At 41.4% G+C, this 26,778-nt stretch overlaps 1 protein-coding gene across 38 annotated transcripts in view; it reads left to right on the forward strand.

Moving 5' to 3' along the window:
• The window catches only part of ptprda (protein tyrosine phosphatase receptor type Da), a 348,859-nt gene that overhangs the window by 70,366 nt on the left and 251,715 nt on the right, over positions 1-26,778 (forward strand). For all 38 annotated transcript variants that reach the window (XM_088990303.1, XM_088990302.1, XM_088990306.1 and 35 more), the window contains exon 4: positions 22,432-22,455. The gene's annotated coding sequence lies outside the window, so the exon portion shown is untranslated. The remainder of the gene's footprint in view (positions 1-22,431; positions 22,456-26,778) is intronic.

Consider the following 26,778-nt stretch of genomic DNA (forward strand, 5'->3'; position numbering starts at 1 on the left):
GACAAAAAAAAAAGGCAGCGGTAGCCAACGCGGGCGTTTTGCGAGCACGCCCAAAGCGATGCTTTGACGCCGAGCAGTCCGGTTTAACAGGCTTATAACGGAGCCCAAGAGTGAGTCAATCACTTGCTGTTGAGTGACTCTAATGGCTAGGTGGCGGCTGTTTTTTGGACATTTAAAATATCATTGGCAAAAAGAACTCGAATATCCTTCTGCTGACAAGATAACGTCAAATGCTTCACTCCATGATTATTATGTGACGTTCAGTGACGTGCGGTGAGGTTCATGGCTTGTGAGGCACTGACGACATCACAGTCAGATTTATAAACATATGAACTCTACAGAGTAGCATATTCACCATTTGATTGGCAACAGTTAACGCGTTTTTGCTTAAAATGTCATGTCAGGATTCTTATATAAACTGTAGCACAGAAAAAAAAAAAAAAACGTTATTATCGTGTTACCTTTACTGATAAATGAAGTCCATGTTCCGCTCCTTCTGAAGAAACGCATCGATAACTTCATTGTAGAAGCCTTCCTTATCTTTCTTCAGTTATTCTTCAGTTCAAGTATTTAAAGTATTTTTAAGTATTTCTTTCAATTTAGACATGTAATCCTCCATTCTGAAAATAAGGCCAAGCAACACGAAAAAATGGCTTGATGGTTGCACTTAACTTGCTAACTGTTTACTGTAGCTTGCTATCACTAATTCTATTATTCTGCAGCCGAGGAGTTGCAAGAAGAATCTCTGGAATCACCAGCGCCCTCTGCCATGAGGCAGGAGAAGTGTGTGCCTCACCTGTGCACACAGTTTTGATAAAAATAAAAATAAATAAACACTGTAGTACAGTGTCTGTACATTACATATACCAGCTAAACTGTAGAAATTTAGTTCATATAATAAAAGTGTTTGAACACAATAGCAATATGAAGAGGCACAGCAATGCAGTCTCACTGCAGAGCAAGCATGCCCAATTAGCATAGTTATTGCACAATCCACGGTGAGGCTCAGCCGGCTGCTGCCTCACCGCTCGTCTGTACTTAGTATTTGAACGGTAAATGTGAAAATTCAGCGATTTAAAAAAAAACAAAAAATGGTGAAGTTAAATGGAAAAGAACTTTAAAGTACAAATCACGAAATAAATATAACTTTAATTTATTTGTTCATTTGATATTTCCATGATGACAGGTGATGCACGGCCTCACCTGCGTCCCCTGACTGCACGTCACTGGTGATGTCAGATGTACAGATGTACCCAATCATTGGATTGGATTGGATTTGCCTTTATTAGTCTCGCAGTGGAGAAATTTACATTTCACAGCAGCAGCGTTATGAAAGAAATGAAAGTAGAAAAGCAAAACACGGGAGCTGCTGGAAACACAGCCACTCTCGCGGCGCCGTCTTGAAGTCAAAAGAAGAAAAAAGCTAAATAACATAACATAACATGACAACACAAAGACACAGAGAGACATTCATTCTTAAGCACTTTCTGTACCTTCTTTGTTACATAAAGCAGTTCCAGATGAAAGAGGAGAGGATCAAAGCGTCTCTTCACCAGTGGATCAGGGACATCATGGTGGAATGTGCACGTCGACTACAGGCTAAATGTTGAAAGCAAACACGCAGCTGTAGCATCCATTGACGAAAAGAGATTGTCTCACATCTCCTGTCCCACATAAATCAGCTTCAATTCCATCCCGCGACAGTTCCATATACGCATCGGCGCTCTGGGCTGACGCTCCTTCCTTCTTATCGCGGGCTCCTCAAGCCATGTATCCATGCAGCCGCAGACTGTCCAACAGCACCGACCTTCCACCGAACAAAGCGGGGCTGTGAAGATTCTGCCCATTACCGGCGCAAAAAAGCACAATGGCCCCAGAGCTGTCCAGCGATGACAGTCGAATGGCACCGACATTCCTCCCATTCAAAAACAGTACTGGCATATCCATGCTGCCGAAAAGGCGCAACCGCTCAGCACAGTCTCCTCCTTGATGAATGTCGTGGTCAAAAATGCTGAAAAACAATCTGTATCCGTTCCACACGACACACAACAACACAAAGTGACAAAAGAAAACACAAAAACAAGACAAAAACAACAAAAAAAGCAAGGCTCATCAGAGTACTTGCTAACGGCTGCCTACTCCGGCGCCATCTTGGACTCCATGCCAGCATCCAATCCTTTTTTGTGTCATGACCCAGTTTCATATAGATCGATAAAGAAACAAATCAAAACACAATTCTCCGGGAAGCCGAATTGCTGTAATTAACGGGGTATTGCTTTTGTTGCTCCTCACCAAGATGATCGGCTCCTTTTCAGGTTAATGGGAGACAATGACAGTACTCAATAACATACAGTCATGACGATGTGATGTTGGAAATGGAAGTGACTGCTTTTGTTTGGCATTTGATGGCTTCCTTGTTTCATTTGAGACTGTTGACATTTATTACATGCCACAGGCTTGTTGGGTGACAATCAATGGGAGCCGCAAAAACATGATTTTAAGTAGGACGGATGATTTTTTTTTTTGTCTCTTAAAGGCGTTCTTTGTTTCAGAAAGCTTTTCTTTCTCTGTTTCATCGTTTGGCCTTTTCCCCTTTCTGAAGGTGCTCAGTGAAGACATTATATGTTTTTTTCATCACTGCGGTGAGTAGTTTGACATCTTTACATAAGCACATGCAGATTTTTCCAATAGAAAAGTTAATTCAGAATTGTCAATCATATGTCCATGCATCCAACCATCCATCTTCTGCCGTCTATATATATATATATATATATATATATATGGTGTTGTTCAATGCTTGTTTTTGCCAAAAAAGCAAATAACAACCTGACCGTTGAGGTTTCAACATCCGGTTTCAAGAATTATGCGTCGAAGAGGGTCAACCGGCGGCTATTTAGCAAGCAGGACAGAAAGTCGAAGCATGGACAGACATGAATAGCGTTGAAGAAGGCGTTCTTTCATATCCATGCAAAATCCACTGTGAAAATTCCAACTGAGTGACGCTGTAGGATCGTTGCCAAAAATGTTATCTGACAGATTATTAGTCAACTGTTGAATTTCAACAGAACTTAACTTATCCTGTTCAGTTGGGGCTCCAAAAAACATTGCAAAAGGGGTGTAGCATGAGTGTCGATGCGTTTGCTAAGGATTTAGATTCAAACACTAGGAGCGCTATTTAGCAATGGATTGTTTGTAATTGTTGAAAGATATTTAGTGCAAATACTCACCTCCAAAAGCTCCAAAGTGAAAACCAATGGACTCATAGAGTCCACCCACCTCCCCACTAATTATAATCTTTCGTAGAAGTGAGATAAAGCATCAACATTAAAAAAAAATACTTAAGTCACTTCAGTGGCCCATCTCCGCTTCATTAATTCTCTCGATTCTGACTTGGTCGTATTACCATACTGTAAATCAGCCCATCTGGCATGCAGGCTGCAAAACGCCCAAGATTCCACAGTCTCATCAGCTCTCTGATGGATTACTCCGTCTGCTGCAGTGTCAGGAGATGGATGAGGTGGCCCGAGAGTGACTGACAAACATGACGGCGCTCGGGCAGGCCCTGATGATTTTTTTTATCAGATGGCTCTGTAATTCTAATGTGGGTGCAATTTTGTTAATGATCACATCACTTTGAAAGACAACAATGGGCCCGTTGCGCTGCCGAGACATCTTTGTCGTACCGTGTTCATATAAAAATGGGTATATATAATCAGGAATATCAGGAAATTGATATTACCTCGGTACACGTGTGGAAGCGCAAGCTGAGCCTAATTGAAACATATGAGGCAGTCGACTAAATGATCTGCAGCACCCAGGGAGCTGACATGATTGCAAACATATGGAACGGTTCCTCAGACAAGTGAAACATTTTCATGCTGGAACACCTTCATGAGACTGGACTTTTTTTTTGACAGGTTTTCATGTGCCTGACTGTGTTCACTTGAGAGCGACACAGGCGGGGTGGGAATGGGGGGAGTTCGCAAAGAAGAAGGACATCATTAAAAACAGTGGCACACTCATTGTTGTCACCTCCGTGAACATTAAAGATCCTGAGATGCCTTTGAAGGCGGATACGAAAATAGCAACATCTTCAGTGTTTGTGCAGTTTTCACATTGCTGAATAAATTGGGCCGGAAATCTGTAATCCCCAACCCCCTTTTAAACTTGTTTTTATCTATCTATCTATCTATCTATCTATCTATCTATCTATCTATCTATCTATCTATCTATCTATCTATCTATCTATCTATCTATCTATCTATCTATCTATCTATCTATCTATCTATCTATCTATCTATCTGCCTGCCTGCCTGCCTGCTAGCCTGTCTATCCGTCTATCGATCCGTCTATCCATCTATCCGTCTATATGTCCGTCCGTCCATCCCTCTATCTATCTCACATCTATCCCACCATCCATCTATCCATCCATCCATCCATCCATCCATCCATCGAGCAATCCATCCATTGATCTACCTATCCACCTACCTACCTACCTACCTACCTATCCATCCATCTGCCCACCTATCCACCCACATCCATCCCACCCATCCAAATCCATCCATCCATCCATCCATCCATCCATCCATCCATCCATTTATTTATCCATTCATAATTTTTTTTTGGTCCTCTTTCATTTCCCACACCTCTCCTATCTATCGTGCCACATTTTCAATATACTGTCAGCTATTGACATTTTGCTTAGCAACGACTGCAGGACTAATAGGCCTTGTATTGCATAAAATGAGCAATGAGTGAAAGTGGTGTGTGAAAACCTCCAACAAGCAAAAACGCTCAATCCCACTTGCTTTGAAATGACTCGGGGCCCTCTTGCCTGCCCACCAGAGAAAGTCAATTGGGGCATGAGAAAAGGTCTTCTTGCTTCTTTTGTGCCAGGGTACCCGTTACTCTGCACTTTAGTCACACCCAAACTTTTTAAGAAGGTCTGACATCGAGGGGTTGAGTAGTCAGAATTTTGTATTTTGTAGCAGGTCATCAAACGTCACTGACGTGCTCCATCCACAACACTTCTCATCTCATCTCATCTCATCTCATTTTCCGTGTCGCTTATTCCTCATTAGGGTCGCGGGGGTTGCTGGAGCCTATCTCAGCTGTCTTCGAGCACGAGGCGGGGGACACCCTGAACTGGTTGCCAGCCAATCGCAGGGCACACAAAGACGTACAACAGTCACTCTCACACTCACACCTAGGGACAATTTGGAGTGGTCAATCTGCCTGCCATGCATGTTTTTGGAGTGTGGGAGGAAACCGGAGGACCCGGAGAAAACCCACGCGGGTCCGGGGAGAACATGCAAACTCCACACAGGGAGGCCGGACCGGGACGCGAACCGGCGACCTCTGCACTGTGAAGCCAGTGTGCTAACCACTCGACTACCGGGCCGCCATCCACAACACTTAATGATGAAAATTGAAAGTCACCTGTCGCGCCAGCATACGTGATTCAAATTTGGTAGCATTTCATGAATAGTGGCTAGCATGACCGTACACGATATACGTCACTAAACTATATCCAGCGTTGTTGACCCCTAGCCCAAAAATGGCATCAAAAAGCAATGATGACGTACGTTTTTGTTCATGTCTCCCTGATAGCTAATTCACACTCCGCAGTCTGGAAGGTAATGATCTACCCAAGTATGTACAGATGTTGTAATCCATTTGTTAAAATACATCTGACACGTTCATTAAGCCGCTAAGCCATGCGTGCACTCTTTTTGTTTGAATCCTGTCAACGGAAAGCCTCTTCTTCCCAACAACAATTACCACACAGTCAAATAGCAGGCAACGTCGGTGGCCGTATGCCAGCAGAGCGACTTAGAGCGCAGAGCGAGTGAGTGAACGAACGAGTGAATGAGTGGCAGCCAAAAAGGAAAAACCGATGGAGGGACAAAAGGGGGAAAGTTCGACTCAGGGAGTTAAAAAAAGATCATTGATTATTCCGAACCCAAACAATACCAAAAAAAAGAAAGAAGTTGTGTTTGTCATCAGCCACTCCAAATTAAATATAAATATGCCCTTGAGGTGTTGCAAACAAAAGTGAAAAGAATGTGTGAGTTTTTGATCGATTTGTTAAATGGAACGCGACATTCTGATTCAGGGAGAAAGGCCTGATGGCCACCGCCCACCTAGCACGTGCACCTAAGTGATACAAATAAGCATATTGTGTTTTACAAAAGTACTTAACCATATTGCTACATTTCTTATATACTTGTCAATGAAGTAGTGAAGCTTGTGGAAAAAGAATACATTTTGTTTAACTCTTTCACTGCCAGGCGATGTGCAAAAATGTGTCCACGCCAGTGACAGGGTTTTTTTTCACTCTAATTCTAAGACCCATAGAATATTGAGCTTTAGGACTACATAAACATTCACTGCAGTGTAAGAAACCTTACACTCACTTCTTTAAGCAGATGAAGAAGAGTTAATTCCTAAGTCATATGGGTCAGCAGTAATATGAAGTCTAAGTGAGGACAGCTGTACAAAAGGCAAATGCGGAAGGGATTTGTGGAAGGGAAAAACATTGCCATAGGTCTGATCAGCGCTTTATCGGCACCCCTGCAAGAAAACCCAAACCCAAACAAGCTTGGGAATGGCGCTTCACGTCATATTTTTAATTCCCGAATAAATTTGGGAATAACAGTGAATGAGTTAATATATGATAACATCGTATGTAGCACCTTTTGATATATTCCTATTTAGTTATGTATTTTCTTTGTCCTTAGTAGGCTACTTTCTGATGACAATTATTTTGCAAACATTTTTTTGTAAATATATTTTTCATACCGGCTTTCTTCATCTCCGCCAGTGCCGTGATTGCCATTGGATGCCCACCCGGGCAGTGGCAAACGGCTTAGCACACAGCTTTGCCCTGACGTGCATTCTCATTCTGAATACATTTTTCCTCCCTGGTTTGACACATGTGAGTGATGAAGTATTGTGCTGTCCGCTGCGGGTGACATTTTCCACAATCACAAGGCATTCTGTAACTCCATCCACTAATAAGCCAAAATGCTCATCGGCGGCTGAAGGATGCATTGTGCTTGAACGCAGAAAGTTCCAATGTGACTCTCTGCATATTTAATTCAATTGTCACTACTTGGAAGGTTGACGTTTTACTATGTCGTCCAAATATTCAAAAAGCACATTCTTCTGATTCCACGAACAGTGAAAATAATTTATCGTATTTTCCGGTGTGTAAGGCACAGCGGCCTATAAGGTTCTGTGTCATCTTTTGAAGAAAATAAGGCTTTTGGATACACCGGAAAATACGGTACCATGAATACTCTTACCGTATTGAAAGACATTTGCGGACTTGCGTGCCAATAAAACAAACATCCATCCATTTTTTGATCCTCTTATCCTCAGGAAGTTCACGAGGGTGATGGAGCCTATCCCGTCTATCTTTGTGCAGTAGGCGGGGGGCACCCTGAACCGGTTGCGAGCTAATCGCAGGGAACATAGAGGAAAACATCCATCGGCACTCAAAAACATACCTCGAGAGAATTTAGAGTGTTCTGTTAACCTGCCATGCATGTTTTTGAAATGTGGGAGGAAATGGAATTCCCAGAGAAAACTCATACCGGCATGCAAATTCCATACAGGGAGGCCAGAGCAGAAACTGTCAGATGGACGTGCTAACTGGTCGACCACTTGGCTTCATCCATTCACAAATAAACAACCGTGCTTTTCCCGTTTTGAACCACCAAGCACACATCACTGGATGTAAGTTTGTCCAACAGCGTATGAACTCATCTATATTCAACAGACCTGTGCATAATCTTGCAACATTGCTTTTGTGTCCCAAACATCCCTGCCTTTGTATTCTGCTCCCAAAGTCTCCCCTGTGAGCAAACAATTGCCGTCCTTGCCAATGAATTTTTATGATGGCTTCATCATTTCTCGGTGCGGAGTTGCAATCCTCTTGACCTTTGTCCGCCAGATTTCATCGGTTGTGATATTATTGGTTTGTTTTACCCTAATGCATTTTTCCCCGTTTCTCACTGTAAAGACATAATGCAACTGCCAGCAGACACCTCTCCCCCCTAAGAGAATAGTGACTCCTTAAATGACAACCGATACATTTCTTTTTTGGTTCTGACATCAGAAAAACGTTTTATAGCATCTAAAATACCCAAAACACGCAGGCTGATATTTTTAGTCAATTGCAAAACACCAATAAAAATGAGTTAAAGTGTCCCAAAACTACTTCAGAATGACCTCGGAGATGCCAGGACTTCTTTCCTTGCTCTTGAATAAAAACAATGGCTTCAGATTTGGAGAATAATAATAATAATACATTTAATTTCAAGCGCCTTTCAAAACACCCAAGGATACTTTGCAATAAAAACAATAAAACACAGCACACAAACATAAAACCATAAGTAAAATGATAAATGATAAAATAGCAGATTGAAGTAGACATTGAAAGCAATTTTAAACAGATGGGTTTTGAGGAGGGACTTGAAAATAGGGAGGGAGTCAACATTACGGATGTTTGGGAGGAGAGCGGATGAAAGCTCTGCATCCCATCGTGGGGAATCGGGCAGAGGGCACATAGAGGTGAAGGGAGGATGAGAATCTGAGGGACCGAGAGGGAACAGAGATTTGAAGCAGGTCAGAAAGATAGGGAGGGGCAAGGTTATGGATGGCTTTGAATTTAAACAGAATTATTTTGAATTCGATTCGATGTTTAACAGGGAGCCAGTGGAGCTGCTGGAGGACAGGGGTGATGTGGTGAAAGGAGGGGGTTCTAGTGATGATCCGGGCTGAAGAGTTTTAGACTAGTTGGAGTTTATGGAGAAATTTCTGACACCGAAGAGAAGTGAGTTCCAATAATCGATGCGGGAGGTGACGAGACTGTGGATAAGGATAGCAGCGGAGTGAGAGGTGAGAGAGGGACGGAGACAATTGATATTACGGAGGTGGAAATATGCAGACCGAGTTATGTTATTTATATGGGAGTGAAAAGATAGTGACCTATCGAGGATGACACCCAGGCTCTTGCCCTGAAGGGAGGGGGACACGGTTGAACTGTCAATGGTGAGAGAGAAACTGTTTGTTTTGTGTAGGATCGATTTGGTGCCGACAAGGAGAAGTTCCGTTTTTTTCACCGTTAAGCTTGAGAAAGTTATGGGAAAGCCAGGATTTAATTTCTGAGAGAGAAGATGCTTTCTTGTTACTCATCCCGTTATGAATATGATTCAAATAGTTCTTAAGAGGAAATCATAAATGTTTGCAATCGATTAAAGAAGTCGTCCCGTATCAAATTGAGCCGTCAGGACTCCAATGTAGCATCCCAGAAAATGCACAAGATGGCGCCCAAGCTGCGTTGGAAATGGGCTGATTTGTTTGCTGGGAAATTGTGTCAACTAGTATCAAATAGTAGTCTTGGTGCAAAACACAAAGATTCACCATCGCGTTATTTATGTGTTTTCCTTCTAATTTCGCCATCAACACGGATCAAGTTTTGAGACCAAACAAAGTATCCAAAATGCATTGTGTGTCGCTTTCTCGGTCAGGGGCGTTCCAGACGTGACGTCACGTCAGGCATCGTCATCAACTCGAAAACAAGACTTCCTGAATATTCAGCGCTAGTCTTAAAACGTAAAATATAGCTATATGCCGTTGAATCTTTGAAGTGATTTTACAAATTATGGACAAAACTTATCCGCAGGCATCAGTTGTCCTTTACATCACCTTCTGTTGTTTATGATATTATATATTGATAAAATGCTATATACTTTTTTCAAATTTGATTGATTTCACCCATTGCTGCCCAAAAATTTTTTTCAATTTTATTTTGTATATTTTCTCTGCAAATGCAACTTGAGGAAAAAAAAAAAATCAAGTTTCCCGTTTGTTTTGCTGATTGATTCAAACTCATTCGTTTTGAGTTAGTATCGTGAATAATATGATATACGCATTGACAAATATATCATTTAGAATAAAATATTTTGCCTTGCATCTGGTTGGGAACTGTGCGGTCCTAAGTAGCCCCTACCAAAAAAAAAAATCACTGATGAAAAAAGTAACGGCATCCTCTTAGGTTGCCCATCCCTGATCTCAAATACCCGCAGATGCCATAAAATATGTTTACAAGTTATACTGAAGAATCTGTGGAGAGATTATCTGGGGAGGGATATCATATGCTGTGCTTCTCTAACTAGTGGTGTGCAGCTAATAAGGTGCAAGAGTTAAACCTGCCTGCTGATTGTTTGCTGCTATTTGCTAATTAGGTACTATGTGGGGGGCCATTAGCAGGGAGGAAATGTCCACTGCTTCTTTGCACTTATGTAACCAATCAATGACTTTAATTAAGACTCTTAGGTAACCTTGGCTCCCCGCAGACATCCTACTTGTTTATGAGCACTCAACCCCCTCCCTGAATTCAATTTAATTCATTTTAAAGCCGATCATCACAAAAGTGTCAAAGGGATTCACTTGAACTCGTGAAAATCTCCAAACACATGGTGGATTAAATAAATAAATAAATAAACAAATAAATAAATAAATAAATAAATAAATACAAAGATACAAACACACATAAATAAATGAATAGATCAATGCACAAATAAATAAATAAGTACATTAATGAATAAATAAATTAATAAAAAATAGAGAAAACAAACAAATGAATCAACAAATAAATAAATAAATACATAAGCGATAAAATAAATAAATACATAAATAAGTAAATACATAAATAAATAATTACATAAGTTAATAAATAAATAAATAAATATGTCAACAAGTAAGTACATAAATAAACAAATAAATGAATACATAAATAGAAATACCCATGAAGGTTATGATAATATAATCTAAAAAATATCTGTCAATTGGCTTGCTAAAATGTGGATCTTGCGACTGCTGATGAAACGTTGATTCACCCAAGTGCAGCCTCACCTCCAGTACAGCCCCAAGCTGCTCAGAGGAGCCTTTCAGGCATCTGTTGAGGTATGTATGCTGACATGTGTGGAGGTGTTAAGACAAGGTATCAGGAGGATGTGCACACTTTTGCGTTTACAGTATAGTCAAGGATGTGCGTACGTGTGTGTGCGCGTTTCTCTCCTCAGGGAGATTATCACTAATGCATAATACATGGCACCATATTTCCAACTCTTAACGTGCTGAGTTGATGAAGAGGAGATCAGGTGGCGGGGAAAGTGATTACAGGGCATAAACATTGCCGCCGATATTGCTTTATTGTCAGCCGTGGAAAAAAAACGGCAGCTAGGATGACGGTCGCCGCAGACGAGTGCCAGCGTCAATGTTAATCGAGTTCACTGATTGTCGGCGGTGGCGGCCACAAATCAAAGCAAGTGTCGAGAGGCAAAAACGCTTCCAAATGTGCGACGATTAATTCAGCTCTCGTATCGGGCCGCGCTCTTGAAAATGATTTAACTGTGCAAAAATATCAAGACGTGTTTACATTTTTTAATCAGAAATCTCATATTTGTGTTGGGCTATAACAACATTAGTGGATGGCATGAGGACGGGGAACATGCGGCCCTCTAGCGCGTTTTAATTTGGTCGAAACTAAATTCAAGCTGCAAGCGTCCATATTAAATGTTTTTTTATACGGTCGAGCGGCCATCTATTTAAATGCTGCCGACTGAGGCTAATTTGGCCAAATTGTATTGTAGAAGAAAGTTAAAGTACGAACCATTTGGGAATTTTGCGTGAAATGTCTTCTTCAAGGGCAGTCTGGTAGTCGAGTGGTTAGCACGCCAACTTCACAGTGCAGAGGTCGTGAGTTCAAGACACCGTCCGGCCTTCCTGTGTGGAGTTTGCATGTTCGTGAGTTTTCTCCCCGTCCTCGGGTTCCACGTTCCAGCGTTCCAAAAACATCCAAGGGAAACTGAGCACTCTAAATTGTCTCTCGGTGTGAGTGTGACTGGTTGTCTATGTGTGCCCTGCGATTGGCTGGCAACCAATTCAGGGTGTCCCTTGCCTAGTGCCTAAGACGGCTGGGAGAGGCTACAGCCCCCACCCCCACCAGCATAATGAGGACGAAGCGGTCAGGAAAATAGATGGATGGATGTCTTCTATAAACCACATAGCTGACACACACCATTCAAGTTCTGGATGGGATGTCCGCCCAATGTCATGTTGAGTGAGTCATGTTGAGAAACGAGGATGGACAACCTGTTTTGTTATTTTTAAACTTTCTGGGTGTTTATTTATTTATTCATTATTTTAGACCACTTAAATTTTATATTAAATCTGAAATATTTTAGACCACTGCACGAAAGCCAATCAAACTTGTGAAATTTCATGATGCTTGCTAAAGTCAAATCCAAATTTCATATTGTCCCATGTAAACCACAATAACAGTCATTATTCTTTACTTCAGATTTAAAAACTAGTTATTCATTAATGTGTTGTGTCTTATATGTGGATTAAATAAATTTAGCGTTGTAGCCTGAAATTTGGAAGTCATATCTATTGTTTGGAGTTCCCTAAAAAAATCGATGAAGCCCATGTTCGAAAAGACAGCAAGTTTTGAAGTTGCTATTTTTTGGCAAATATCCACTCTGCTTCTTTCCAAAATCAGTTTTTTTTCTTCATTGAAATGATTGATGTTTTAGGTTTATCAGTATTGCAATCCAAACCACTTCCGGCCTTGTCAAATATTTGTTATTCCTGTGGTAATTACGATTGCGCTTAACACAAAATAATGTTGCAAGTATTTTAATTAGACCACACAGGGGTTGGCCTTTTTTCCTGTTCTGCTGATGAAGCTTTCTATTTGTCTCACACAATTTTACCGCGGCACAATCTTAGCTCGTACATTATCGTAGAATCTCATTTTGCATCTTTGCGATGAGAAATACATAAAGTTCAGTATTTGGCATATCAGTGGATCCTCTGCATCGAGGGATTTGCCTACATGCTTCTTCCCCTGTCTGAATTTTCATCTTCTCGCGTTCCCCCAGCTGCTGGCCTCGCGGGGTGCACAGATGGCAGCGGGGTCGAAATATTTCAATTCATTTTCAAAGTCGTCCTGCATATTAAAAAGACCCCCACCCCTCCACCCGCAAATTTACATTAGACAGTGGAGCTTCCGTTCACTCTATTATAAAGAAATAAATGTCACATGCACTTTATAGTGCCTGGTTCTTCTCATTTATCGTTTTTTACGCATTATAACGCGCTTCGAGGTATAAGGTGCACCTTCAGTGAATGTCCCAAACCGTTTTCATATATCGGGCGCACTGCATTATAAGGCACATAGAATCGAAAATACAATAGTGGCTGCGGTTCTGTTATGCATCTACTAGCTACGCTAAAGGAAATACAATACAATGTTTTACCATTTTTTTTAATTCCAGCGTTCACAACGATATCCTTAAGTCTTTCTTATCTCCATCCTTCATTGAGTCAGACTATATTTTTGGCATGATCTTATTTTCAAAATGGCTACATGGCGCTCAAAAAGAATCTATTTGAGGGTGCGTTGATAAATGTCAATTTGTTTTGGGCAGATCCTTGTATTTTACAATTAGCTTCTGCGTGTGAGTGTGTAAAATACACTCATTCCATCAAAATGACTGACATTCTGGATGTTTGTAATTAATGATCATCCCACGTATGGACGAAAAACCGAGCCGCACTTGTGCCGATCCATCTGTCCTGTTGTAATGACTGCACCTGGCCGAGTTTGCACTGGTCGGAATATTTTCAGAATGAGCGTGGCAAGCGAGGGGGGGGGGGGGGGTGATGGTGGGAGTGGTGAGTCGGTGCGATGAAAAAGCACTAGCATGTGTCTCACAGCCGCATTGTTTACTCATCATGTCCAATTATCAATCAGAGTATTTAAACAACTCCATTTGGATTATTATCAAGTCCTGTGATTTTCCACAGCTAATATTTAAGAAGTTAATTTGCAGTCAGAGATTGCAGAGTGTCAAATTACTCTAAAGCTTGGACCGACATTTCTTATCGCGTTTTTTTCTTTCCTTGTGGCCCCCATGGTTTCCCATGGGCCTGCCTGCAGACCATTCCCAGACACACAATGGCCTCCCCCAATTTCCACATCTTATTTAACTTCACTCAAATCCAGCGAAGCTTGACGAAGCTGAACTCAGGGTGGCAATCCAGTCGTGTCTGATATGACTTGCCTGTGATCACTATCAATGTCTGCAAGGAATGATTAGAAGTCTGTTTTTTTTATATTCAAAGGGACATGTGGAAAAGTAACGGAAAAGATAATTAAAACTGGGTTTAGAAACAGTGGATTGTGATATCTCTTTGTTTTTTAACATGTCAGTCAAGCATTAAGGTCTTGGTAGTAGCATAAGACGGAGTATTTCTGCTGGATGGTACAAATGCACCAAAGGAAACACACGATGCGGTCTGCTAAGACCAAAGTGGTCTGCAATAGGACAGATACATATACCCACAACACATCTGTGTAAGCTCTTAGTCGTCCAGGAGTTGTCCATCTATGAGAAGGTTTCTTCAGCCGTCATCTGTACCTTAAAAAAAAAAAAAGTACAGATGACGGCTGAAGAAACCTTCTCATCGATATACCCACAACAGTAACAATGAGCTGCGGTGACAACATCAGCTGTGGCCATAGTAGATTTTACACAATGGAGGCACCGACAGCTTTGACAACTGAACTGACAGCACTCCTTGTAAGTCAGAGCAACTGAGACAGCGACTGTCCAAGCATTTTGAGGCATTGACAACACCTTCTTGGACAATGGTGGCCTCAAAAATATAACCCACAATGACAGCAACGATATCTGCTTTCGTACCTTGGACTGGCTCCAAATCCCAATGGTATTGAGAATCATTGAGATGTCACCCGAGGATGGGGATTTTGCTCCAGTTGTATTTTTCTGAAAAAGTTGACAAAGCAAGATGGCGTGATAGCGAACGCGAGGCACAGGCAAATGAGAACATCTGGTGAGAAAGAAACAGCTCTTCAACATTACGCGCTCCGGCACCCTTTGAAGGCCATCTGATCATTTTTGTATTTTTATTTCCCAACACTATGCTCCAAAGCCACTTTGATAGAAAGATCTAACAACATCCGATCGAAATAATACTCACAAAAAGTTTTCACCAGTGAACCCATAAATGACCAACTTTGTAGCAACCTGACCATAGATACCGACTGTTCCAAATTCATTGCAGACATTTTAAGCAGTTTTTGAAAAATGTATGCAGTGATAGCTTAGCTCATACATGTTAAGGCTCATGATTTGGTCAGAAGACTCACGATGTGGACCACAATACTCACAATACTCACTTTATACAGCAACTATTTACACAATGCAGACAATTCATTTGTAAGGCAAAGGAAAAGAAAATGTAAAAAAACAAAATACCTTGTATACTAATATAAATAGACAATGAAAGCATGTTTGTGTTCTAGTTACTTCTAATTTACACTTTTGTAACGACATTATTTTTACACCCACCACAGAGTCGCTAGTACGAAAATATCCTGATTTATGATTTCTAAAACTTGTTAGCTTATACGCTAAATTTGTTCATGACATTCTCAAATAACTCAAATTGTTATTCATTTAAAATGAATCAAAATGCTATACATTTTATTCCCACCACAGTAATATTTGTGGTCAAATATCAACTATCAGAAATTTCATAAGTCCTCCGAGGGTAGCTCAATCGATGCTAGCTTTGTTGTCATATGTTAGCATCAAGCTAGCAAACTCGCCCGAGACAAAGACATAATATGGAATTTTAGAATAACTGCCCTCTCAGAGTGTATTTCATTGAAAACAAAAACAACAAAACGATGCTGAGCCCTTAAAAAAACTCAAAGATCATATGCGATATGTTTGACCTTACAGCGCTAAGCCTACCTGAAAAAGTCATATTGGATTTGAAGTTTCATCCTCAAATATCCTTCACCATTCACTGCTAGACGATGTGCAAAAATGTGTCCCCTCCAGTACCAGGTTTCTGTGTCATTTATATATATATTATATATATATATATATATATATATATATATATATATATATATATATATATATATATATATATATATATATATATATATATATATATGTATATATATATATATATATATATATATATATATATATATATATATATATATGTATTTTGTTTTTCTACTTTCATTCCTTTCATCACTTTGCTGCTGTGAAATGTAAATTTCTCCACTGTGAGACTAATAAAGGCATATCCAATCCAATCCAATCCAATATATATATATATATATATATATATATAAAAATCCTCGTCTCACCCACCATGGGTGGTGTCTGTCCCCATTTCAGCTCGGGTCCTCTACCAGAGGCCAGGAAGCTTGAGGGTTCTGCGCAGTATCCGTGCTGTTCCCAGCACTGCGCTTTTCTGGACCGAGATATCCGATGTTGTTCCCGGGATCTGTTGCAACCACTCGTCGAGTTTGGGGGTCACTGCCCCAAGTGCTCCGACCACCACAGGCACGACCCTTTCACCTTTACCTTCCAGGCTCTCTCCAGCTCCTCTCTGAGCCCTCGGTATTTCTCGATTTTCTCATGTTCCTTCTTCCTATATATATATATATATATATATATATATATATATATATATATATATATATATATATATATATATATATATATATATATGAGTTTTAGAACTACATGCAATGCAGTGTAAGAAACCTTAGACTCTCTTCTTTTATCAGAAAAAAAGAGTTAATTCCTAAGCTATATGGATCTGGAGTTATTGAAGCTTGAAATGGGGGCGGCTGTACAAAATACAATACCTACATACAGTATTGATTTATATCGCACTTTAACAACAGCTGAAGCTGCAACAAAGAACTAGCATGGAAAAAAAGGGAAATGCTGCCCCCTGGTGGAAGGGAAAACATTGCCAGAGGTCTGATCGACGCTTTATCGGTGCCCCTGCCAGAAAAATCCAAATCCGAAAGAATTAAAAAATGGCGCTCCACGTCACACTTTTCAATGGCCGAATTAATTTGGGAATGGCAGTGAATGAGTTAAGATTTTATGGGATGGAATTTGCAGTCCCTGAAGTTTTTGTTGCCGATCCGCCGCTTTGTCTGGCTCGTGCAAACTTCCCGTCGCATTCTGTGTGATCCCAGGCCATCTGTAGCCTCTGTCAGAGCATCACTAATTCCTCACAGCTCAGATGGAAGGATGCAGGCTCTCTTACGGGCTCTCTTCCTGTATCACTTATTCCTCTCATTCTGTCCTCGACAATGTCTGCTTCACACTTTCCTTCACCCGGGTACACTTTTTTCAGCTGTCTAGCCATTTTTGTCCCTTTATGTGGCACGGTAATAACAACTGACCTGACTCCACACCACGAGCAGGTGAAAATGTGACTGTCGAAATTGAGGCCTTTCTTGTCGTGAACTCAATTGACCAACTTCACTTGTTCCAGTGATGCTTTTTGGTTTGCGAAGAAAATTCGCTCTTTCCTCTTGGAAAGGTAAAAAAATGTGCAAAGCCAGATGGTCTGACATAAATAAACCAGTAGGAGTTAGCAGTGGTTGTTGAGCCAGCAACATAGTCGGATTTGGTGCGCGATGTTCTCTGAGGTGCCCTGTCAGCCTGTGTCATCGCCAAATACATCCAAGATGAAATCGCTTCAATGCAAGAACCGTATTGATTTTCTCTCATCATATCTGAGGCCAACTTGGCCTAAGGAGCAAATCGGCGTTCCACCGGGCACACACTTCAACCCGTTATTCATATGTATATTTTTTCTTACATGTCTTCAATTGGCAAGGAAAGTTGGCATGAATAATATCAGTTTAAGCTTTCACCTTTTTTCATCTGGTGTTGTTTCTCTAGCAGCTCTATGGATCTTTTCGATCTTTTTGATGTGGAGAAGTTGTGAGTGTGTTGTTAAGGATTTTTTTTTTCTTCGCAATGCTATTGATTGTTCAGTACGCGGTCATTCGTAGATTTCATCATTATTGCCCTTCTGATTCTGATCATTATTGTGATTGTTTTCTGTTTTGATGCAATCTGTTGATAAAAGGCCTTTTTTTAAATAAACTTGAGTCAAGTAATATGAAAGGAAGTTGAGTTTTTTTGCCATTCACATAAATATTAAACATTGTTGAAATTAACAAACTTCAAAGTTCAGTTATATTTTTCTGACCTAATTTAAGTTGAGAAAGTTTAGTTACTGCAGATTTTATTTTACCATTTGATCTCCAAATATTCATTTTTTCCCCGATTGATTTTGAGGTACAGTATCTGCTCCTTCTGATTTCTCTGCGTGAAATCAGCTCATTTTCTTTTTTCGGCACTTTATCAATTGCAATTTTGATTCACTTCTGGAATATTTTGATGGTCAACCATTTGAGAGTCAATACGCAAAGCTGCTGTAAGCTAATTGTAAACGCTGGGCTGCTGGCTGTGCACACTGACCTTTTTTTCCTTTTTCACTTCCCTTTAGCATTGAGCACTTTAAACCTCCCCACCTCCCTCCTGTCAATGTAGAGAAGATAAGATGAGGAATGGACTCTGCAGTCTTTCTTTGCCTTGTCAAAAGTTTCCATGTCGGACTGCAGGTTCCACATGGCATAACTAAGACCCTTGAAAGGAGCTTATCTGCTTAAAACAGGAGGGCAATGGAGGGTTAAAAAACAGAGTCTTCTGCTTCTTCCATCTTTTTCCACAAGTTTTTTTCGAAGCCACAAAAGCTTTGCATTCTCCCGTGAGAGTTTCCTTTTCCTGGCATCTCACTGCTTTAATCCACTTACGCCTCTTAAGTCTCCCTCCTCTTGACTTGATTGGTCACCTTTCCAAAAGTACCCCATCAATAACCCAGTGGACTGGAGACAGTGTTTTTCTTGGCTGTGAAGAGTTACATGTTTTCTACATGGTAATTTTGGCCTACTTTATATTTAAGGGTTTTATCAAATTTTGAACGTTTTTTACCCCTCCAACACACACACACGAAGATCAAAACAAATATGGCTGTCATGATCTGGTTGGCGACCAACGGGGGGCGCTGTCGGCCCCGCCTGCACCTGCACAGGTGCTGGTCGTCCCGATCAGATTGGCGAACAGCGGGTAGCGACGTCAGCCCTGTCGGCAGCCTCGCAGGTGCTGGTCGTTATAATCAATGACACTTAAAAGGACACCTGGCACGATCATCCAGTGCCGATTCATTGTTTGTTTGCTGCTTGGTTGCAGCATGCATTGTGTACGTGTTTGTTTAACCTTGGCGGACTTTTACACTTGGTTTTCTGTTGCTACTTTGTATTTTTTCCATTCAGATCATTTTGATGTTTTACATTTTGTTCCTGCTGACTTTATTTTAATACAATTTGTCAAACAACCTCCTGCTCCCTCCTGCCTGCTTTTTGGGATCCGAACCCGCCATCACCACCTCGCAAAAACCGTGACAGAATGAATCGGCCAACGATCGGATCCTGCAGGTACATCGGACCCGTCTCATTTCCACCCTGTGCCTGGCAATGCTACGTCCACGTAAGCGCAAGCCTCGTCGAGTTTGAATTGCGTCACTCGACGAGCCGCAACGTCCACGTAAACGTCCGGCCGAGACCTCCTTCCAGGTGGCCGTCCAGGGTGACACTGGGTGACTGGCATTGCACGCCCATGTCCAGCCACGCTGTCGTCGTGCATGACGAATTGAGTCTCATCCACGACGAGCCGTGCAACGTCCGCGTCAACGTCAGTCCGAGACCCCACTCACCGCTGGATCCCGGAGCGGCTCTGGACTGGTCTCGTTCCCCCGGAGCCGGGCAGTTCACGCCCACGTCGGCGTCCGACCGAGACCTGGTCCCATACGGCCGTACGGGGTGCCATTCTGCGCCTGGCAGTTCGACGTCCACGCAGAGCCATGCGCCGTCGCGTGAACGTGCGAGAGGGATCGCACTCACGCCCACGACGATCCGTGCCGCGTCTTCGTCCACCCCAGGCCGAGTCCCGTTCCCATCAGGCCGCCGCCCGTCGTATGCTGGAGAGGCAGCGGTTGCCCTCTCCACCGACCGTTCCCTGGCGAGTGGACCTTTTGGGAGACTGTTGGGACTTCTGGAAGCAGCCCCTTGAAGGGGGGGTACTGTCATGATCTGGTTGGCGACCAACGGGGGGTGCTGTCGGCCCCGCCTGCACAGGTGCTGGTTGTCCCGATCAGATTGGCGACCAGCGGGTAGCGACGTCAGCCCTGCCGGCAGCCTCGCAGGTGCTGGTCGTTATAATCAATGACACTTAAAAGGACACCTGGCACGATCATCCGGTGCCGATTCATTGTTTGTTTGCTGCTTGGTTGCGGCATGCATCGTGTACGTGTTTGTTTTAACCTTGGCGGGCTTTTACTTTTGGTCTTCTTTTGCTACTTTGTATTTTTTCCATTCAGATCATTTTGATGTTTTACATTTTGTTCCTGCTGACTTTATTTTAATACAATTTGTCAAACAAGCTCCTGCTCCCTCCTGCCTGCTTTTTGGGATCCGAACCCGTCATCACCACCTCGCAAAACCGTGACAATGGCATTACCGTGTATACATTTCTGTAGGTACTGTTGTATATAAATATTCTATTCCACAACTCATCAAATAGACTTCTTTTTAAATTAATTTCTTGCCTTTTTGTAAAGTGATTTTCACACTAATAAATAAATAAATAAATAAATAAATAAATAAATAATGTAATTGGAATTGAAGCGGATTTACGTGGGATAGGAGATCTGAGACAGTCTCTTTTTGTTAATGGATACTACAGCTGTGTGTATGCTTTCAACATTTAGCTTGTAGCAGGCGTGCATATTCCACCATGACGTCCCTGATCCACTGGTGAAAAGGACACTTTGATCCTCTACTCTTTCATCTACAACTGCTTCGTGTAACAAAGAGGGTACAGAAAATGCTTAAGAATGAATGACTGTCTGTGTCTTTGTGTTGTCATATTATTGTTATTTAGTTTTTTGTTCTTTTGACTTCAAGATGATGTGGCGAGGGTGGCTGCCTTTCTTGTAGCTCTATAATGTTTTTCAACTTATTTCTTCCTTTCATCTTCCTTTTATAACTTTGCTGCTGTTAAATGTAAAATTGTCCACTGCGAGACTAAATACAGACTAAATAAATAAATAAATAAATAACATACATACACACATACATACATACATACATACATTACATTTTAAGCGCCTTTGAAAATAACGACATTGAGTAGATTATCATATTACGTCCCTTCATTTCCTTGTTTGTGACTCAAGGCTCGTCTTGATTGGCTATGTTGTGTTGACATCACCGTTATCACTTCAAGATAAATCGCAGTCGAGATTTTGCACTGTAAATATTTAACAAAGGTCTATTCTATCTGTAATTTCGCTACCATCGATCACATATTTTTTTGACCTCAGTCCCTCTCTCGAAGTCTACTCAACAACGGTGCTGCTAGGTGGGCTTAGTGAAAGCCCAGGTGCTTGTGGTGACTATTGAAGTCCAACAAAAGTCCCTTCTTCTGACCTCCCACGGGTCCAATTTTTCCCAGTGCTGAGCTTCAAGGCGGTGGGGAGTTTTGGGTTTAGATACATTACAGTGCTAGCAGTGGGTGTGTGTGTTCAACCTGAATGGTAATGAGCGAGGACCGAACTCCCCCGCCCCCTCATCCCTTTTACTCTGCTGAAAATAGATTTGTTTGCACGCACTGAACAGATATTGTAATCACACTATTCCCCCGCCTTTGGGCTCACGGGGATTCTCAGCGTGCGCGGTGAAAATGCTAATGCAGGGCCGTGCGATCACTTTACCTACGAAGGAAGAAGCGGAAGCTGAATTCACTGTTTTCCTTGCACATATTCTCCAAGATATTTGTAGAACAGCTTGGTATCAATGCAAGTGATGTCACTCTAATGTCATCAGAATAGCTAGCCAAAAAAAAAAAAGAAAACGTGAGGAAGAGCTTTTTAAGGATTCCCACTTGTATGAATTCATGTCACGTTTTTATGGCATGCAACAAGAAAGACTGGCGAAATTGAAACGAAAGAACACATTTTAATATTTTATCAAATTTATCATGAAAAAATTACAAGTGATAACGCAGTGCACCGGAAAGTGAAGTGCGTGGCTATTTTGCGAGCATGTGTGTTTGTGTGCGTGTATCTGTGTGTGATGGCAAAAACAAGAAAGGGGCCATGACAGTGGAATAAACTAGCTTCTCCCCCCTCAAATAACTGAACAAATATTAATGCAAGTTGTGCAAACTCTGTATCTCAGGGGACGCCATGGAAGACGTTTCATGTCCTCTCTATTAATAAATGATACACCACCCGTGTTGAAAGGGGCTATTCTTAACCAGCAATGTGCATGAGTGGGATGCCATCATTTTTCACATGGAACTTTTCTCTACATGCAACTTGCTGACATATCTTTTTTTCTCTCTCTCTCTCCTTCCCCCATCCCTATCTCAGATGTGACCGACATTTCCACACGAGGTAAGAGACATCTCATTTTTCATCTTACCAAGGGGTGCATGTGTGTCAGGCGTCTTTGGGTAACATTGCATAAATATGGAGGAAGCCTCAAATGGGCAGGGTTAAACTGCTCGGAGCGCCATCAACATTTCAACTTGCATCCCGATTTGAATTGTATTCAAATGAGCGCCTCGTAGCCCAGATTGTTGAGACAATAAGCATTTTTTTTGGGGGGGGGGGGGGGCACTTGACCTATTTTAAAAATGAAACGAATCACAAAAAAGAGTGAGTTTTTTTTTATTAACCTAAACATATTAGTAAACAAAATGCATAAAAAATAAAAATATGAGACTGTGTAATTTTCTCATATTTGTATTCATTTTTTTCAACTTTGCTAAACACTTTCTTGCCACCCAAATTGCCTTGCAATTAATTTTAATTTTAATTTTAATTTTAATTTCATTTAAAGGACAACCGACACGTCCGGACACGTTGTGTCCATAATTTGTAAAATCACTTCAAATGACTTCGACTGAGCGTATTTTACAAAGATTCCACCACATACCGCTATATTTTATGTTTTAAGACTCGCGCTGAACATTCAGGAAGTCTTGTTTTTGAGTTGGTGACGATGCCTACCGTGACATCACATCTGGAACGCCCCTGACCGAGAAAGCGACACACAATGCATTTTGGGTACTTTGTTTGGTCTGAAAACTTCGTGTTGATCCGTGTTGATGGCGAAATTAGAAGGAAAACACATAAATAACGCAATAGATGCGTTGTGTCTTGCACCTAGACTACTATTTGATACTAGCTGACACAAATTCCCAGCAGACAAACCAGCCCACTTCCAACGGAGCTTGGGCGTCATTTTGTGCATTTTCTGGGATGCCACATTGGAGTCCAGGCGCCTCAAAAATACACGGAAGGACTTCTTTAATCGATTGCAAACATTTATGCTTTCGTCTTCACAACTATTTGAATCATATTCATAACGGGATGAGTAACAAGAAAGCCTCTTCTCTGAATCTGAAGCCATTGTTTTGATTCTCGAGCAAGGCAAGACGTCTTGGCGTGACGTCACGAACAAGGGGGCGGGACCTTCTGAAACTGGCCATTTCCGGTTTCATTTTGAAGTCGTTTTTGGACACTTTAAGTCATTTTTATGGTGTTTTTCATTTGACTAAAAATATCAGCCTGCGTGTTTTGGGTATTTTAGATGCTATAAAACGTTTTTTCCAATGTCAGTTAGGAAACAAAAAATGATGTCGGCTGTCCTTTAAATTTATTTCTAACTCCTTTTTAATTTTTGTGTACATTTGATTTTTTTCATTTTTATTTGTATTTAATTATTTTCCCCCATTGTGTTACACTTACAATTACTCTTATCTTATCTTATCTTATCTTATCTTGTCTTGTCTTGTCTTGTCTTGTCTTGTCTTGTCTTGTCTTGTCTTGTCTTGTCTTATCTGAATGTATCTTATCTATCTTATCTATCTTATCTATCTTGTCTATCGTTTCCATCTTTTCCAGCTTTTCCATCTTATCCATCTTATCCACCTTATCCACCTTATCCACCTTATCCACCCCATCCACCTTATCCACCTCATCCATCTTAGCTATCTTATCTATCTTATCTTATAATAATGTTGCTTAGACGGTATTACTTTAGGGATATTGTTGCTTCATGAATTAGGCAGACAGATCGAGTCTAAAACTAAAGATTCAGACAAAACATTGTCGGGTGGTACATTTTCACCGCAGGAGAAGAAGTTATAAAGGGTGAGGGCAAGCGCCTGTCATTGCCTCACACGTTCAGCATGGCCTCTGGCCAGACTCGGCTGGACTGGGCCAGAACAGGACAGCAAGACCTCTCTGGGCTGGCCCAAGGCTCCGAGCATCTGTTCAAGAGAGGGCAGGGGTGGCCAATCAATCATCTCGGTCCCAGTGTGGAAAAAGTACAGTCAACAAATGAGGAAAGTAGCATGACATGATATGTTTCGTCTGGGTCTTAAATAATGGAACTTTTCTTTTTACGGGGAGGTCCAAGCTAGTGGGGTAATTGAAAAAAAAAAAAACATGCGGCCATTCGGGCTCGACTTGACTGCTCAGGAAAAGAGAAAACCCCTGGCTGGCTGAGAATAATAAGTGCCCATGGGAGGCCACCAGATGGACGTTTACTCAAACATCACACTGGGCACGTGTGTTTGTGTGTGTGTGTGCGTGTGCGTGTGCGTGTGCGTGTGCGTATGCGTGTGTGTGTGTGTGTGTGTGTGTGTGTGTGTGTGTGTGTGTGCGTGCGTGTGTATGCGTGTGTGTGTGTGTATGTGTGTGTGTGTGTGCATGTGTGTGTGTCTAAAACGCTGCAGGTTCACGTTCGCACTGTCCACAATGAGACTTGAAGCATACGACAATCAAGTGATCTGCACTTAGAAGGTCAACAATCCTTCGTGTATTCCGATGGGCACTAATGAAGCTGACCTCTGCCAAAGCCAAAAGTGTCTTGACAGGGAAAAAAAACATATGACAAATCAATTGTGGTTCTGTTGGTGGCGCTAATGCTCATTGGAAGGTGGTGAGCTTTTTAAATCTAACCTGGCATGACTAACATCTCCTTTTTGGTCTTTGGAAAATGATTTCAAACTAAACAAAAATATAATTGAGACCTGCAAGTGAAAGGGAATAAACTTAAAAGATGGTGCAACTTTTTTTTTTCTCCACAGATATTGTAAAGCCCAATCCTGAATGAGATGTTAATGTGCATTATAAGATTGAGGGCTTCTTTGTTTTCTTTTTTTTTCCCCCACACCTTTGCCACAGCTCAGATACAAGCAGAATAATGTTCAGCGTTTGTTAACTTGCACCAAGTTACAAATTAAAAATTGAATTGGGGGATTTTTTTGTGATTTTACTACAATCCAGAAGGTGGCAGTAATGCCCTTGTCTAACCAAGTTCGAAACTGAAAAATCTGATTTGCGGGATTTCTTTTGTGATTTTACTCCAGTCCAAAAGGTGGCAGTAATGCTCTCATTTGGAAATGGAACTGTATAGTGCCACTTAGCAGTTTTTTTGACGGCGATACTAGTGCAGCGTGTTCTACCGGAAACAAATTCCTTGTATGTTCTACATACTTGGCAATAAAGATGATTCTGATTCTGATTTTGATTTAACCAAGTTCAAAAGTGAAACATCTGATTTGCAGATATTTTTTGTGATCAGACTCCAATCCACAAGGTGGCAGTAATGCTCTCAACCAAAATGTTGGGATAACTTTACCCCTAATATAATGGTCTGTGGTGCCACCTCTCGATTTGGCACTCTACGAGCATTGAAGAATAAGGATTTACATAGGCAAAGTGATTTCACTCCAAGTTCCGTTGGCCGTCATTGAATGTAATTATCACAATTCATTTATTTATTTTTTTATGCATGGAAACAGCATGTCGGTGATCTTCTTGCACTTTTTCTGGAAGTTCGGTAGACAGACGGGAACCGAGTAAGCACGAGGGAGCGTTCGCTGGCTTACGCCGCTAAGCAAAGAGCATTATAGCGCTTGAAGTCTAAAAGTAGATGCCGGGCTTTGTAATGCTCTGGAGTGGAAACATGGAAGATGATTTATTCAGCTTTTTTTCTTCAATTCATCTGTGAGCCTTCCAAGCCTCTATATGGGCCCTGGGAAAATGCAGAAAAAATATCCATAAGCATCCTGGCCCTCTGTTTATTGGCCTTGAAAATGCTTGTTGTCTTTAGTTGTGCTCTTGAGTCGAGTGGTTATGTCCGTGTTGGTCTAATGTGATCGTATGGCTCCTCACATTTGCGGCGACTTCAAATAAATAGCTTTAACAGTTTAACATCTGAGTTATGGCCATTTGTTCAAAAAGGTCAAGAAAAATATAGAATTCAAGAAGAAATAGCTCATCTATCTCCCTATCTTGAGGTATATGCCATCAAGAGTCTTCATTAACTCATTCACTGCCATTACCAAATTTATTCAGGAATTGGAAAGAATGACATGGAGCGCCATTCCCGAATTTGTTCGGGTTTTGTTTTTTCTTTGGAGGGGTGAGGGTGCGAATCAAGCTCCGGTCAGACCTATGGCAATGTTTTTCCTTCCCACCAGTGGGCAGCATTTGCCTTTTGTACAGCTGCCCCCACTTGGACTTCACATTATTCCAGACCCATATAACTGCAACTCTTTTTTTCTGATGAAAGAAGAGAGTCTCTGGTTTCTTACACTCAATTGAATGTTTGTGTAGTCCTAAAACTCAATATTATGTGGGTCCTGGAATTGAAGTGACAATGAGAAAAACCCTGGCACTGGAGTGGACATATTTTTGCAC

The sequence above is a fragment of the Hippocampus bargibanti genome, linkage group LG02 (assembly GCF_051943395.1).
Source record: "Hippocampus bargibanti isolate YZ-2025 linkage group LG02, ASM5194339v1, whole genome shotgun sequence".
NCBI classification, from domain to species: Eukaryota; Metazoa; Chordata; class Actinopteri; order Syngnathiformes; family Syngnathidae; genus Hippocampus; species Hippocampus bargibanti.